Here is a 6,000-nt window from a genome sequence, read left to right as displayed (position 1 = left end):
TGATACAGCAATTCTTACAACAGGGTATTCTCAGACATATTGTATCACCATACTGTACTCCTGTGAACCCTGTTGCCAAAGCTGATGGCAGTATAAGATTTGTACAGAATCTCAGAGCGATCAATCAGCTACAGTAATTGTCCCAATTGCACCAATTGTTCCAGATGTAAACTCACTCATTTCTGCAATCCCTGCAGATGCTGCGTTCTTCTCTGTAATTGATTTGAAGAATGCCTTTTTTTCAGCATACCTGTAGATTCACAGACACAATTACTTTTTGCCTTTTCTTTTGAGGGTAAACAACTTACCTGGTGCAGATTATTGACGCACCTGTTGTCTCCAGGCCACATTGGGGCCCTGGCAACCTCACCATGGTTCAGTCCTGCTACAGTATGCAGATGATCTGCTGCTCTGTAGTAAAACTGAGGAGGCCTGCCGAGAGGATGGTGTTTCATTACTAAACTGGCTTTGTGAATGTGGACACAAGGTGTCCAAAAATAAAAATGCAATGGTGTAAAAAGCATGTTGATTACTTAGGTTTTGTGCTCACTCAGGGAGAGAGGAAAGTCAGTCCACAACGCATACAGTCTGTATTGGGCCTGGTCACCCCAACTACCCAGAAGGAACTACTGTCCTTCCTGGGTATGGTAAATTACTGCAGACAGTGGATATCTGATTGCTCTTATTATGATAACATTTTGAGACAAGCCACACTGAAGGACAAACCTAAAACTGTACAATGGTCACAAGAAATGTTAACTGCATATGAAAGTTTAAAATGTATGTTGATAAAAAGTCCGGCACTTGGCCTCCCCAATTATGTGCTACCTTTCCATCTATATGCAAGGGACAATTGTAAAACCATGGCGGGGGTGCTCACACAGTTTCATGGAGGGAAGTTGCGCCCCGTGGCATTTTTTTCCAAAGTCATGCCAGTGTCTGTGCAAGGTATGCCTGCCTGCCTCAGGGCTTTGGCAGCCTGTGCAATGGTTGCAGAAATGGCCACTACCCTCACTTTAGGCCACATCACAGTACTCCACACCACACATGATGTCCTGGCAATACTTAAAGGCTTACACACACAGCACATGTCAGCACAACGCCTTAGTGGATATGAAGTACTCCTTTTGAGTAACCCTACCCTTACCATTAAGTACACTGCTAGTTCTTCTGGCCCTGCACCCATTCTCAATGCCCTTTTAGGCTTGAAAGGTCCTGAGGATGAACCACCCGACCTACATGACTGTGCTGCTTCCATTGACGCTGAAACTTCTCCCAGACTTGACATGTCTCCCGTTCCCATACCAGGCGCAGACATAGTTTTTGTTGACAGCTCCTGTAGTAGGCCCAATGACAATACATACCGGGCTGGCTATGCCATTGTCACCCTCCCTGACACTGTGTTGGAAACCCTGCCAATACCTTATCAGTCCGCGCAAGCTGCAGAACTCATTGCACTCACTAGAGCATGTCCCTCCCTTGACAACGTCCATCTGCTCACTCAACTTCAAGCTGCTGCGACTAATGCTGATCTCTCCGACTGAACTTACCCAATTCTGCAGAAAAAATCCTAAATCAGGATTAATCTGCAAAGAGGGGAAACCCTGTATGCCCCAGTCCAGTGCCCCTTTGCTCGTTGCCCAGTGCCGTGGTGTTGGTCACCGTGGTGAAGCCACAACACTCCTCCTACTAACCAATGATTTTTATGTTACTAATGCCAAATCACTTGTGGACCAGTATGTTAGCAGATGCATCACTTGCCTCAGGAACAACCCTAATAAAGCTAAACACCAGCATCTTGAATACCCCACAGAAAACTCTAGGATACTCACCCTTTGAAATACTAATGGGTAGACCCTTTTCCTACACCCTGGGCTAAGAAACCACTAGTAATACAGGAAGGAGATCTAGAACTCATCAGAGAAGAGTATGTCAGGTCCCTGATAACAAAACTGAATGAAATTGAACATGAGGTTGTTTGTAAAAACCCTTTGAATCCACAGGAACCTACACACCCCTTTAAAGTCAGAGACAGAGTCGTGGTGAAGGTGCTCCCCAGGAACAAGAGCCCAGGAGACTTCACCTATGGTCCAGAGACAGAGGTCGTAGCAGTTACCCGAACAGCAGTCCTGACAGAGGAAAGTCCTACCTGGATCCATGCATCCCGAGTAAAAAAGGTTCCTAGACCAGACCTAGAGAGGGAAGCAAGTGATTCCAGTGAGGTACGAACCGGGGCAGACAGCCCTGACCTCCCACCTAGCGAAGAAAGAAGAACAGAAGAAGATGAGGAACCTGTCCCCTATCTTTATCCTGGGGACTATCTCGATAGCCCTACTGGCCCTTATTCACCTCACAATATGTGAAGTCGACATCACACAAACAAATGGGATCCCCACCTTGTGGTATAATTCCTCTAACACACACGTAGCCACATATATCCTTGACTATTTTATGTTCCCCAAAATTGCTGATGACAAATATTATATACAACACAGGAGGAAATCAGGAATGTCTGAGACAGTATATATTTGTGTTACTGACGAATGGTACTATGACATTAGATATTATGGATCTAATTGTAATTCCTGGGAAGCTGTGGGGTGGAATACAGGAGTAGATTGGAAATATGGCCCATCATTTGCAAAAAATAGATATAGCAAATATCCCCAAAACAAACCTTTAAAGCCCCATATTGCCACTTCTAAAGATATGGTGGCTATTACTAACCCTACCTTTGAAGACACCCTAGCTATTGAAACTGGTTTCCCTGACATTAATTTTTGGTTGGAATGGATGAAGTATAGTGCTAACAAACACAATAAAAGCAACTGTTATGTCTGTGGCAAATCTAGGCCCCACCTAGGTACAGTGCCCCTTAATATACCCCTAGAACAGGAAAATTGTTTTTTCAGCCTTTCCAATGACACCAAAACAAATGACAGTCAGTGCGAAATGTGGAAAAGGGAATATCCCATATTGTCAAAAAATCCCAACCCAGGAAGCACCATAACCATATATCCTGGAAACTATACCTGTTATACATCTAACACCACCACAGGGAGAAATTTAAAAGGAGCCTCACTCAAGAATCATGTCATATAATAATCATGATTCTAAGAGGGGATTGAAGGGTTAACTCTTCTGTGCTTTGTAAATATTACTTTTTATATGATCAATTTCCTTATAATAGTTACAGTGTAAAAGTGAATATTTCTATTTCCCTAGTGAAGGGTTAAAACATGCTATATGAACTCTTATGTGTTTGCATGGATGCGTGCTGCCCTGTGCTAGGTGCCTTTGTCTCTCATACAGATACCAGGCCTGTGTGGGTCTGGCATCCAAGGTCAGTTCCATACCAGATGAAACTTGTTCTTTCTACCCAAATATACTGTGTTACAAAAAACTTTGTTAAATGTTTGAGAAACTTGTAGAAAACCCATATATGGACATCCGCCTTTTCTGTTCTGCCTGGTAACTATTAACGAGCCAATGGGAGTGTAACGACATGTCAGTTACACCCATATGCATTGCCTTATATACTTTTGTTAACCTCATAATAAAACAGTGTGAATTTTTACTGCTTGTGTTGTGCATGTACCTTGTGGTTAAAAGTTTACACTCCAGACGTCTAAGAGGCCATCACATCGAGGGTTAAGATATAAGGGCAAATCCTTTCAGTGATCTATACTTGTGTTTCAATTATGTCAACAGCTCAAAAATGTCTGTCACAACTAGCACAATTAAGTTAATGGTACACTCTAAAACATAAGGCTATACTTTAAAAAACATTGGGTCTAATTCATGTGCAGGTGCAAAGCTGCTATAGTAGGCAAATCGTTCGACAATTCTTATTGTGTATACATCTGAGCTGTACACACAGCGATTGAATTGTGATGGCAGTCGCACCAAGGAATTTGTCACAAAGTGAGTGACAGGTAGACATTGTTTGGGGGTGGTAATAATGCATGTGTGTCATGATCATTCAGACAGTATTTTATGGGTGTGCATAAATTAGCACTAGCTACTCAGAGCCGGCCCTAACCAATATGATGCCCTAGGCAAGATTTTGGCTGGTGCCCCCTAGCACCACCGCTAGTTCCGCCTCTGACCCTGCACCCCTTTCCCAGCACCATCACCCCCCCCATAGCAGTCCTTTTTTTTTTTCCTACCCCCTGTAATTTAAATAAGAACAGTGTGCACATTTGTCCTTACACAAATGCCGCACATTATTAGTGCCCTTATACACATAATGACACACATAGTGCCCCTTACACATATGTTACACATTATTAATGCCCTTATACACATAATGACACATGTAGTTCCCAGCATGAGTCAACTGGCAGCTCTGCTAACGTCGGGTGCCTATTTTTTATGAAAATGCATCTTATTTGCATTGCTATGTGGCTAGGATACACAAGCAGCTTCTGCTGATTAAAATGATATGCGGCATGCCTATATACTGTGTGCGACTGTGGCTGTATCTGCATACGAAATGGTACACACAGAATATAGGCATGCCGCATATCATTTTAATCAGCAGAAGCTGCTGATGCCCCTAGGCATACCAGATGCCCTAGGCAATTGCCTAGTTTGCCTATACCTAGGGCCGGCTCTGTAGCTACTGGCATCCCAGGAGAGCAGCTCCTGCGCGTTTTCAGAGGTACACAGAATCTGCATCATGATCCGATTTGCGATTATAGTACCGATGTATCAACAGTTGTATGCCATTGGACGGAAATTATGTGACAGCAGAGGGAATCACTATGGTCAGATTAGGTTCTGCCCATATTAGCATATAATCGCAATTGCGCACGGCAAAAGATACCAACAGCAATTGCAAGAACAACCACATCTACTGTAAATTAGGCCCATTGTGGGGCATCTTAGAACTAGAGTGAAGTCGTTAGGGTTATGTCACATTGTTGAGAAAAGCATTACATTTAATACATGTGACTGACCTTTCCATGTCTCACTTCGTTAAATGTTTACCCTCACATAGAAAAATTACTGGATGACGACAGTACTGTATATCTCCATTTGTCGTTAAAACATTTTTTCACTGTGATAAAGAACTTACACTAGCATAACATTGCATCTTACAGCATGATAGCTTATATGATATATAATTACAATCATATCACATTAACATTGCAGTAAAAAGAAGCAGTTTTTATATTTTTAATATAGATAGCAATATAACTGTGTAATTAAAACGTAATATACCAGTCTGACAGAGTCGTTACCATCCCTAAATGAAGATGCTTTGAAATTTACACATTTATGTAATATTTTGTTGGGATTAAATCACACTTCATCTAAATAGATATAAATATGTAAGAACAGACAAAAATCCAAGTATAACTAAAGAGAATATAAATGACACAGAATCACAGAGGGGATGTAATAATAACATGTTACATTCTATTAAAAGAATGGAATGCTACACTATCCTTTATACAGTAGTATTTTTTCATATCATCAATGTGTACAGGTATTGTAAAAATTATGGATTCAGTTCCAAAATGCAAAAGATATCTTGTGTTATTTTCTCGTAATACTTTTTTAAGGAAATCTGACTGTTCACCCTGTCATCATGATCTAGCCTAGGGTTTTAAGGTCCGTCCAGTACACATGGGTGCCCTCTGTTATAATAAACAAAAACTTACAGTTCTACAGTAATTGTATGGGATATTTTTTTTTCATTGTTTCCCTTTTTGAACTTTAAACTAGTGATGTGCACCGGAAATTTTTCGGGTTTTGTGTTTTGGTTTTGGGTTCGGTTCCGCGGCCGTGTTTTGGGTTCGGACGCATTTTGGCAAAACCTCACCGAAATTTTTTTGTCGGATTCGGGTGTGTTTTGGATTCGGGTGTTTTTTTCAAAAAACCCTAAAAAACAGCTTAAATCATAGAATTTGGGGGTCATTTTGATCCCATAGTATTATTAACCTCAATAACCATAATTTCCACTCATTTTCAGTCTATTCTGAACACCTCACA

The sequence above is a fragment of the Pseudophryne corroboree genome, chromosome 1 (assembly GCF_028390025.1).
Source record: "Pseudophryne corroboree isolate aPseCor3 chromosome 1, aPseCor3.hap2, whole genome shotgun sequence".
In the NCBI taxonomy this organism is placed as follows: domain Eukaryota; kingdom Metazoa; phylum Chordata; class Amphibia; order Anura; family Myobatrachidae; genus Pseudophryne; species Pseudophryne corroboree.
This window is presented reverse-complemented; position numbering follows the sequence as displayed.